Raw genomic sequence first — 12500 nt, 5'->3', positions numbered from 1 at the left:
AAGTCATCTAGCGGGATCAGCTTAAGTGGCAGAGCTTCATTGACGTGTGCTGGTGTTTGCACGCAAATCCGGCAGTTGGATCTATTAGTGGTGCTGGCAAATTCGTAAGTGACTCTGAGGAAGGTGTTGGCAGACGTCCCGATGCCGATCCTGGCGGTGAACAGAGGGGATGACTGGAGTAACGCCATTGCCCTGTAGGGGGTGGAGGGGGGGAGGTTTTAAGGAACGTGCTCATTCTTGTAGGGTCAGGTGTTGGGTATGAAGACAGGACAGGTTAGTGTGACCCGGAATCATGACCCAACGGGTGTCCCCAGGACCATGCGCGTCAACTTCTCCCTTCTAAGGGGGACCCTGTGGCTGTCGTACCCATACTCAGGGAGAGTATGGTCTCGGGGTGGTTTGGTCTCTTCCAAGTCCGGAGGTGGGGAGTGTGCCAGATGGTGGGACAGTGGGGACCCCCCTTGGCCAGTGGGCCATGTATTCAGCTGGTCAACGGCCTGCTGCAGCACGCTCAACCACCCCTGCAGTGTGCGGGAGGGCGTTAGTGTGCATACTTTCTCTTCAGTAGGTTGTTCATTCTCTCAATCAGGCCTGATGCCTGTGGGTGGTAGGGTATACGGAACAGCCACATGATCCCTGCCTCAGCAGCCCAGTGATGTACTTTAGCCCCTGTAAAGTGTGAGCCCTGATCAGATTGTACCTCCCACAGGACTACATAGTGGAGGAGAGGTGCTGCAATCCTTTGATAGTGCAATTTTGGTCGCCCCCTCACAGGCCACCGCCACCAGGACACTGGAGTATGTATCCACTATCATCAGGGCATACTGTTTTTTGTTTTGGCAGGGGAGCATTCCGATGTAGTCAATCTGCCATGCGCGACCCGCTCCCGTGCCATGGCGAATGTGACCCCGTGGCCCTGCTGGCCAAGCTCGTGGCCTCACTTGCTGGCAGATAGGGCAGTTAGCGACAGTGGTCTTGCATTGATCCAATGTCAGAATGATCCCAAATTGCTCTGCCCAACGCAGTGTACCCTAGATGCCCACTTTTGCAATGTGCCCACGCAGCTAATGCACTGAGGTTGTTTTATCTGGGGAGGCAGTGGCACAGCATATTTAGGCAGCCTGGTCCACAGTGGCATTGTGTATAGCCTCCTCTGTATTTTTGTGGGTATGAACATCCACCTGGTGGACCAAAATCTGTCTGTGGGTTGCCTGATCCCAAATAAAATGCCAGTGTTCCTGTCCCCAGAGGTGGTGACCATGAATTACCCACCCCATTTCATGCCACCAGGCCATCCACACCACCATACCATTGGTCACTGCCCAAGAGTCGGTATAAATGTGGACCGTCCCGGTGGTGTCCCACAGGGTGAGCGTTACTGCCATCAGCTCGGCAAGTTGACTGGACCCATCCGCTCCCTCTTTGGTCAAAGTTTTCCCCTATGGCGGGATGAAGTGCTGCCACTTTCCAGTATTGCTTCCCCCCTTTCCAGCAGCTGGAGCCGTCTGTGAACCATGCATGCAATTTTTTTCAGGGTCGAAGGAGTTGAAGGGTTGGCCCCAGGACACAGGGGAGGGCTGGATTTTGGGTATGTCTGGGGCTGGGTCCTGGGACTGTGGGAAGGACATGACCTGCTCATGGAGGCGGCTGACCCCTTCCGGACTGGGTTCGGCTCGGTCGGCGCTATACCATTTCCACTTCCCTATAGAGGACCTCTGGGCACGGCCCTCTTTGTGGGTGGAATCGGGGGACTTGACCCAACGCATTATAGGCAGGTGGGGGTGAAGGACAACAGGGTCGGTGCTAGTTTGGTGTTTGGTGGTGAGGAGCACCAGATAGCAGGCAAGCAGCTGGCGCTCAAAGGGACCGTAGCGAGCTGTGGCCTCAGGCAGAGATTTGGTCCAAAAGCCGAGCGGGACTCTGCGTCCTTGGATCTTCTGCCAGAGGCTCCATTTGGTGACCATCTCACTGGCCGAGACCCGTAACTCAAAGGGGATACCTGCTTGGCGGGGAGCAAGTAGCAGTGCTTGCTCAACAGCTTGCTTTGCTGTTTCAAAAGCAACCTGTTGTTCGAGTCCCCATGAGAATGTGGCTTTCTTACGGGAGATTCTATAGAGTGGTCTAAAGAGCATGGTGAGGTGGGGTATATGCTGCCACCAATAGACTAGGAGGCCCATGTAGCTCTGGGTGTCAGTTTTATTCGAAGGGACGGCAAAATTAAAAATTTTATTCCTGGCAGCCTCTGGAATATGTCACCGGCCTGAGTGCCATTGAATCCTCCTCAGGACATTCTGGCTGGGGCCCTGTACCTTATCCATATTAATAGCCAAGCCCCATTCTCTGAGGGAGGAGATTAGCATATCAAGAGCCTCTGAGACAATGGTGTCACACGGCCCTTGTAGGAGGATGTTGTCGATGTAATAGGCAGTTGACACCTCTGGGGGGAGTTGAATGCCTTGCAAATCACGGGAGATTAAACCGTGACAAATGGTGGAGCTGTGAACATTGCCTTGGGGTAGATGGCTAAATGTATATTGTCTCCCATCTCAGGTGAATACAAACTGATATTGGGAACGTTGATGGAGGGGGATGGAAAAGAATGCATTGGCCAAATCCACAACTGCATACGAAGGCTTGTCTGGGTGCCCTGCAATATCCTCCACTAGAGTGACTATGTCGGGCACGGCAGCAGCAAGAGGGGGGCAGAATTGTTGAGGTGTCTGTAGTCCACCGCCATGCGCCACATCCCATTCTTTTGTAGGATGGGCCAGACGGGACTGTTGAACAGAGAGGCTGCAGGTCTGATGACGCCCTCCCGCAGCAGGGCTTGGACAGCCTCAGTGATATCTTGGTGTTCCCCCCAGCACTCTGTACTGTTGGCTACAGATGACCTTGGTGGGGGGGGGGGGGGGGGGGGGTGCGGGAACAACAACTGGTTTCCAATTGGCTGCCCCAACTACAACTGTAGCCCATGCAACTCCGAACGTAAACTTGTCCTGGTTTGTATGAAGGGACTGTCCCTTTAAAACATTGATCCCTAGGATGCACTCAGGCGAGGCCGCTATTAAAACTGTTACGGGTCGAGCAGGTTGGTTCCCAATGGCCTTAGGGATCGTGACCTCCCTCACAGGCAAAAGGGAAACCCCCAACTCCTCTATCTGCATTTGTGTCCCTTTCCACCCGGCGGGGTTGCCCAGGATGGTGGTGTGTTGGGCACCTGTGTCGACGAGTGCCATCCACATCTGTATGTTCCCCTTTCTCCAATGTATCGCTGGGCAGGGCGGGGTGGGGGGAGCCATGGAACAAATGCGCCAGAGACCCCGGCCTTCATCCTATGGGAGGGGGGTGGAGGTCTGCCACCCCTTGGGTGAGGGTTCCTGCTGGAGATGAGACACTTCCTGTCTCAGCAGGTCCCGGAGCTCAGCCTTAAGGGCAGGAGAGACTGTTTCGAGTGGGGGGAGGGGCAGAGGCAGTTCCAGTGTCAGTGGGGGCAGCCCACGTGGTCTGGCGGTTGGGGGCACCCCGTGTTGGGCTTGGTCCCGGCGTGGTTGTGGGTTTTCCCCTGGTCAGATTTCCCCCCAAAGAGATCTTTCCACCGCATGTAAAGGGTGGAGGTCGGGACCCCATCTATACTGGTGTGGTCCACCCCTGCGCGCAGCAGGTCCAGGTACTGATTGCGCATGAAACAAGAGGTTGTGTCTCCAGCCCTCGTCTTTGTCCTACGGACCTGGACGGGCGCCCCCCACTGCATGTACTCTAGCCCTACCAGGAGGGTGATGGCATCCCGTACGGTCTTCCCACTAGCCAGTCTCATGAGGGGCAGGACCACTGGCCTCAACTCGGGGCACATGGTGGCGACCAGGTATCCTACTAGCGCGCTGGTCACCCTGGTATTTTCTAAAAACTCACGATCGCCGGCCCTCTCATAACTGCTGGTCACCAGTGCCCAATTGCTGGCCCGGTGCCAGCAAGGACTAATCGATCACAAAGGCCAATGGTCCAAGGCTAAGTACAAAGGTGCTTAAAGGAACCAATGGTCAGGTGTGCACTGATGGGTGGGGTGGAGCCAAACCTTGATTGGCAGTGGTGTGTCTTTCGACCAGGTAATGGGCAGTGCTGTCATGTGACAACCACAACCCTCCACAATACAGCCATAAAGTATGATTTGGTCATCGTGACGCAGAGCAGAGTGATCCCACTTCCTGTGGAAGCTCTTCAGTCATACTACTCATCAGCTTAAGCCTGGAGGTTGTAGTGGTTCTGCTACATGCAGGTACGCATTGTTGCATTATTTGAGAAATTGAACCTAGAACTAACCACCATAGAAATCAAGAATGTTGATACTTCTGACCTTATATTAGAGGTATGACGCTTGAGGAACACCTGCTGCAATTTTCTGAGTGTGGGGTAATTGGTCTTCAGAAACAATCCCATCAAGGTGGACTACGTAGGCTACCTAAGGCTCGATCAGGCTACATAAAGCTTGACGTTCAACACCATCATCCCCTCAGAACATTGTCAGGCTCAAAGACATGGGCCTCTGTAGGTTCCTATGCAATTGGATCCTTGTCTTCCTCACTGGGAGACTACAATCAGTACAGATTGGAGACCCCATCTCCGCCTCACTGATCATCAACACAGGCGCACCTCAGGGCTGCGTACTTAGCCCCCTGCTATACTCTCTCTATACCTACTACTGTGTGGCTAAGCATAGCTCCAACGCCAACTATGAATCCACTGGTGACACCACTGTTGTGGCAGACTCACAGATGTTGACGAAGAGGCGAACAGGAGTGAGGTAGGTCAGCTGGTTGAGTGGTGTTGACAACCTAGCGTTCAACGTCAGCAAAACCGAGGAACTGATTGTAGACTTTGAGAAGGGGAAGTCAAGCAAACAAACAGCAGTCCTCATTGAAAGATCTGCGATGGAAAGGGTGAGCAGTTTCAAGTTCCTGGTTGTTAACGTCTCGGAGGTGTTGTGAAACAGGTTTGTGGTCTCAGAGGCAAGGAATCTGAACACAGAGTTAGAGATACATGATTTATTTACAAAAGACAAACGTGAGGAAAGGGTAACGGGAATAAACCACACACATGTGCACAGTTTATAGTGAGCATGGGAAAATCACAACTGGGGTAAAATACACACAAACACACACACACACAAAACGAACTAGGTACAGACAATCAAGGAAAAACAAAACGATACCCACCACCCCTTGACTCAGTGCAGGCACAGCTCTATGCTACCAGAGACACTAACTAAAATGCTGCAACCCCTTTTAACAGTGAACACCTCACCAACGACTTCTCCAGCTGGAGCAAAGCAGGGTCATCCCTCAGAGACAAAAGAGAGAGAGAGAGCCGAGCACATGTGGAACTCTTTATAGTGCTGGAGGGCTGGGGGGGGTGGGGGGGCGGGGGGTCCAGCCCAGGTAATTTAAAAAGGCCAATGGCCTGGTGCCAGCAAGGACTAATCGATCACAAAGGCCAGTGGTCAGGTGTGCACTGATGGGTGGGGCGGCGCCAGGCCAAACCTTAATTGGCAGTGCTGTGTCTTCCCACCAGGTAGGAGCAGTGCTGTCATCCTACCAGGTAGGGGCAGTGCTGTCATGTGACAGCCACAACCCTCCATAATACAGGAAGATCTCTCCTGGGCCCCACACATAGCTGCAACCATGAGGAAGGCGCATCAATATCTGTATTTCTTAGAGGCTTGAGATTCAGCATGACATCAAAGGCTCTGACAAACCTCCACAGATGTACAGTGGAAAGCATTCTGACTGGTTGCATCAGGGCCTGGTGTGGAAACTCCAGTGCATAGGAATGCAAGGGGCTAGCCAGTTCCATCACGGGTACAGATCTCCCCACCATCAAGGACATCTACAAGAGGCGATGTCTCAGGATGGTGGCATCCATCATTAAGGACCCCAACCATCCGGGCCATGCCCTCTTCTCAATGCTGCCATCAGGCAGGAGGTACAGGAGCCTGAAGACCCACATCTCAAGGTTCAACAACAGCTTCTTCCCCACTGCCACCAGGTTCTTGAACCGACCTGAAAAAACCTAATTCTACCTCTGACTATATTTCATTTTTCACTCTTTCTACTTGCATTAATGTCATTATGCTTATGTTGTTTACTTTGTTGTGTAAGTTATGTGTAATTTATATTAATTTGTTTATGTTAATTTATGTTTGTTGTGTTTGTAATGCACTGTGCCACTGCTGCTGCTGCAAAAAGCTAATTTTCATGACATTTATACCCTGGGTATGTATACCTCTGATAATAAACTTGAACTTGCAGCCAATGGAGATCTTCTCTGCTAATCAGTGTTGACTTCAGATTTACTCAGATTCATTGCTACCACATTCGGTCGATTCTGCTTCGATGCCAAGGAGATTCTTCAAAAATCCATGTTGTGGGCCAAGGCAATAATGTCTCCGGCCGAGGATACTGATGGAAGCCAAATTGGGCACTCTGGCCAGTCACAGGCCACTAGTGGCAAGTTTTTTATATTTATATTTGATAGCACAGTCAACAATACCTTCCATCAATTTCCCAAGGACTGAGGGTAGTATTTAATTTTATTGCTCCTCATTTAGTGGACTGGGAATGCCTGAGCATTTTTCCAATCTGTTTTGTAGAAGCAGTATTAATTCTGGAATACTACCCTGCAACATCACAGCCAGCGTTTGCATCGCACAGCTTTTCCAGTTGAATTCTCTGCAGTCCCACATTGGATTCTCTATTGCAAGATAAAGCTTTTCATTCTATCTTTAGTACATCAACAGTTCAAACTCCCTAGTTGTCATCATGAGGTTTGAAGGCAGCTCTTCAGGTATTCACCATCATAAGCAGTATGTTACTGAGCCCCACTAAACACTGGTGGACTATCACAAATATGTAACTGGATTGGTAGAAATTGACTAAGAGAAAAAAACAGATAATAAACAGATCTTTTCACAATGCCAAGTAATGGATATTAATGGAATAGGTAATTTGGCCACTTGAGTCTGTTTTGATCAAGACCGATCAGTCTCTCAGCTCTAATTTTACCTGGGTCCATTTCCTGCAACAATCATGCCAACAAAATCTGCCAGTCTCAGTTCTGAGGTTTTCAATTGGCTTAACCCCAGTGATAATTGGAAGAGGAGTGTTTGGAAGAAGAGATTGCCAGATTCTCACAACCAGTTGAATGCAGGTGTGATTTCTGGCATCAATCCTGAATGATGTAGCCCCACATTAAAAACCACATCCATTCGTTCTGGATTTCTTCTTTACCCTCTCAGCTCCTTTAATCATCTTCACAAGATCACAAGACTAAGGAGGAGAAGTATGCCATTCGGCCCATCAAGTCTGCTCCATGAGCTAAACTAATACTATTCCTATCTATCCCCAATTTCCGGCCTTATCCCCATATCCCTTGATACCTTGACTAATTAGATACCTATCAATCTCCTCCTTAAACGCCCCCAATGATTGGGCCTCCACAGCTGTACGTGGCAAAGAATTCCATAATTTCATTACCCTCTGGCTAAAGAAATTTCTCCTCATTTCTGTTTTAAACTGGTACCCTCTAATTCTAAGATTGTGCCCTCTAGTCCTGGACTAACCCACCAAGGGAAACAGCTTAACCACATCTACTCTGTCCAGTCCTTTCAATATTCGAAATGTTTCTATGGGGTCCCCTCTCATTCTTCTGTACTCCAATGAATACAATCCAAGAGCCGACAAACACTCATCGTAAGTGAGACCTTTCATTCTGGGAATCATCCTCGTAAATCTTCTCTGAACCCTCTCCAACATCAGTGCATCCTTCCAAAGATAAGGGGCCCAAAACTGCACACAGTACTCCAAATGAGGCCTCACCAGTGCCCCACAGAGCCTCATCAACACTTCTTTACTTTTATACATTATACCTCTCGAAATGAATCCTATCATAGCATTTGCTTTCCTTACTGCCGATCCAACCTGGTGATTAACCTTTAGGGTATCCGGCACGAGGACCCCCAAGTCCCTTTTTACTTCTGTACTTTGAATTTTCTCCCCATCTAGATAATAATCTGCCCATTTATTTCTTTTTCCAAAGTGCACAACAGCACATTTCTCCACATTGAATCTCATCTGCCATTTCTTTGCCCATTCTCCTAAACTATCTAAGTCTCTCTGCAACCTTCCTGTTTCTTCAATACTCCCTACTCCTCCACCTATCTTGGTGTCATCTGCAAGCTTAGCCACAAAACCATTTACTCCATCATCCAAATCATTAATGTACAAAGTAAAAAGAAGCGGCCCCAATACCGACCCCTGCGGAACACCACTAGTAACTGGTAGCCAACCAGAACAGGATCCTTTTATTCCCACCCAGCCTACCAGCCAATGCTCCACCCATTCCAATATCCTACCTGAAATTCCATGACCTCTCATCTTATTAATCAGCCTCTTATGTGGCACCTTGTCGAAGGCCTTTTGACAGCCTAAATACACAACATCCACAGCCTCTCCCTTATCCACCCTACCTGAGATTTCCTCAAAAAACTCCAATAGGTTGGTCAGGCAGGATCTTCCCTTCACAAAACCATGTTGGCTTGGACCTATCTTGCCTTGCACCTCTAGGTATTCCATAAGCTCATCCTTGAAGATCGATTCCAATAACTTTCCCACCACTGACATCAGACTAATAGGTCTGTAATTTCCTTTATGCTGCCTCCCACCTTTCTTATACAGCAGAACTACATTTGCGACCCTCCAGTCCTCCGGAACCATGCTGGAGTCTATTGATTCCTGGAAAATTATCACCAATGCCTCCCGCAATCTCTGAAGCCACCACCTTCAGAAACCGGGGTGCACCTCATCTGGTCTGGGAGACTTATCTGTCTTTAGTCCATTTAGCTTCCCTAGCACCTTCTCTCTACTAATCTTAACTGAACTCAGCTCTATCCCCTGAGACCCCTGACTATCCGGTATATTGCTGATGTCCTCCACAGTGAAGACTGATGCAAAATACTCATTTAGTTCCTCTGCCATCTCTTTGTTATCCATTATAATCTCTCCCGCACCATTTTCAATTGGTCCTATATCAACCCGTGTCTCTCTTTTACTCTTCATATATTTAAAAAAACTCTTAGTATCTTTTTGAATGTTATCTGCCAACTTCCTTTCATAATTCATCTTTTCTTTCCTAATCAGCTTCTTAGTTTCTTTCTGTAAGTTTCTAAAAGTTTCCCAGTCTTCTGTTTTCCCACTAATTTTTGCTTCCTTGTATGCCCTCCCTTTTGCTTTTATTTTAGCCTTCACCTCTCTTGTTATCCACATTTGTGCCATTTTTCCATTCATAATCTTTTTTCTTGGAATATATCTATCCTGCATTTTCCTTATTTCTTGTAGAAATTCCACCCATTTCTGCTCTGCCATCCCTCTAACTAGCTTACTTTTCCAATCAATTTGGGCCAGTTCCTCTCTCATGCCACTGTAATTTCCTTTGTTCCACTGAAATATTGACACATCTGATATCAGCTTCTCCTATTCAAATTTGAAACTGAACTCAATCATATTGTGATCGCTAGTTCCTAATGGTTCCTTTACCTTTAGTTCCCTAATCACTTCCGGTTCGTTACACAACACCCAATCCAAAACAGCCAATGCCCTGGTGGGCTCATCAGCAAGTTGCTCCAAAAAGCCATCCCGTAGACACTCCACAAACTCGATCTCCTGAGATTTTCTGCCTTCCTGACTTTCCCAATCCACCTTCATGTTAAAATCCCCCATAATTATCTTGACGTTGCCTCTCTGACATGCTTTTCTATTTCTAGCTGTAATTTATAGTCCACATCCTGGCTGTTGTTAGGGGACCTATATATAACAGTTATTATTGTCCTTTTACCCTTGCCATTTCTTAGCTCCACCCATAAGGATTCCACTTCTTCTGACCTTACGTCCCTTCTTTCTATTGATTTTATATCATTACTAACAATCAGGGCCACACCACCCCCTCTGCCTACCCGCCTACCTTTCCTATACACTGTGTACTCCTGGACATTTAGTTCCCAATCACATCCGTCATTAAGCCACGACTCGGTGATTGCCACAATGTCATTATTTTTTAATCTGTACCTGTGCCACTAGGTCATCCACTTTATTTCCAATGCTACGTGCATTTAAATATAGTACATTTAGACCAGTATCTGCTACTGATTTCACTGTATTTCTATTGTTCAGCAAATTATCCTGTCTTTTCACCTGCCTGTCCTTCTTTCCATCTTCACTGCACACTGTCTTGGACTTGCTCCTATATACCTCTTCCTCTATCCTAACATCCTGGTTTCCTTCCCTCTGCCAAATTAGTTTAAACTCTCCCCTACAGCTATATTAAATATTCCCGCCAGGATATTGAACCCCTTGGAGTTCAGGTGTAACCCATCCTTTGAGAATAGGTCATACCTCTCCCAAAAAAGGTCCCAATGATCCAAGAATTTGAAGCCCTGTCCCCTGCACCAGTCACTCAGCTACGCATTCATCTGCCAGATCTTTCTATTCTTACTTTCATTAGCACGTGGCACAGGTAGCAATCCTGAAATCACCAGCCTGGAGTTCCTGCTTCTCAACCTTCTTCCTAGCTCCTTGTAATCTTCCTTCAGGACCTCCTCTCTTTTTCTACCTATGTCATTGGTACCTACATGTACCAAGACTTCTGGATGATCACCCTCTCCCCTCAGAATATTCTGGACCTGGCCCGAGACATCCCATACCCTTGCAATTATATCACCTCAGTATTTTGTTTTACATTTGAGGGGAAGCAAGCCCAGTCTGCAAATGCCCTCACAATGTAATCATTTTAGGAGAAAAAAAAGTAAAATGACAAATTAATACGTGTAACTCTCTGCCCTTGCTGTCTGAACTGCTGCGTATTCTAGATCTAAAATGAAAAAAGATAGATTTCTAGAATCTTCTGTTTTTTTTCTTTTTAGTTTCTATCATCTGCTGTTCTTATTTACTTTTCAATTACTCCTTTAAGCACTACCATTTTATTCCTGTGAATTTCTGTTGCACCTGCTCCAAGCCCAATATTTTTGTTCTTGAGTCTAGAGCACAGAACTGAAAGTAATGGTCCAAATATGGTCTAAAGGGAACTATATGACTATAACATAATATTCACACCTTTGTATCCCTGACCTGTTGAGATGAAAACTATGATTCATTTAATTATTTCCCTACGTAAACCCTAAATATCTCTGCACGTTTAACCTCGCGATTTAAATGTCTATCTGTCATATGACCAAATTGGATTTTGATATGGAACATACGTAATATACCTGAGATCATCGTATTCTATATACCGATTCAATGAGTCTGCTCTCCGATAATGGAAAACAAAACGATGGACTCTTTTTGGAAAAAGTGCGAAGTAACAATTATTTATTCTACGCTACCAGGTTCATTCACACAATGGAAGATGTTCAACAGTTTGCATTGCAGGTATCATTAATACAGATGTTGGGATATCCCCATCCGGGGTATAATTGAATTACACCGCGTCATTGTCTTAAAAAAAACAGACCCACACCCACGCACACACTTAATACTCGATGTTTCCTTCTAATTTAATTTCCGGCTCTCAAAGAAAATAAAACGGTCCCCATTGGAAATACAAGACTTTTATCTACTGACAATGGCCCCTTGGACGAACATGAGAATGGTCATGAAAATACTAACGTGGCTCATTCTTTTTTTAAAAAAATAAAACACCTTTATAGAGTTAAACCTGTTCCACCTGCGTCTCCGCAGACGCACGGAGTGGAAGAGTACTAGGCGAGTGTTCACTGAGCTGTGCAGTTGCCAAGAGAATGCCAATTACCGTTAACTAAATCCATGATCAGCTATTTGACCAGGGCAATTTTACTGGAGGTAACTGATTGGCTTTTCAATTCCACTTTCAAAAAAGGCGTTCAAACTCCTAAAAATTAAACGAATATAATAGCTTGTAGTTTTTAATTCGCGGGAGTTATGAATGGGTGGAATTAAATACTCGATAATTAAAGCAACACACAAAGGAGCTGGAGGAACTCAGCGGGTCAGGCAGTACCTAAGGTGGGAATTTCCCCCCACAGACGCTGACTAACCTGCTGAGTTCCTCCAGCTCTTTTGTGTTGCTCCAGATTTCCAGCATCTGCAGTCTCTTGCGACTCGAATATTAAAGATCCTTTTCCAATGTTAAACACAAATGAAATCCCCTCGCGAGCTATTTAGTGAGAATTATTAGCCTATTATTAGAAGATCTACACCTTGATATGGAACAGAATAATTTCTACTTCGATATCTTATATTGTTGCTGTAATTCGGTCATGTCAACGTTTGGGTATGCACTTGCCTTTGGGTGAGAGGACAGCCTATTCGGTACTAGAAACATGAAACCCATAAAGCCCTCTACGGGTTGTTTTAATTGTATTAACGTTCACTTACAGAAAAATGAATTGTTTAAATGTATTAATAAAATGTGCCAGT

This window comes from Pristis pectinata, chromosome 1 (genome assembly GCF_009764475.1).
Source record: "Pristis pectinata isolate sPriPec2 chromosome 1, sPriPec2.1.pri, whole genome shotgun sequence".
In the NCBI taxonomy this organism is placed as follows: domain Eukaryota; kingdom Metazoa; phylum Chordata; class Chondrichthyes; order Rhinopristiformes; family Pristidae; genus Pristis; species Pristis pectinata.
The sequence above is the reverse complement of the archived record's forward strand: the minus strand, read 5'-3'. Positions refer to the sequence as shown.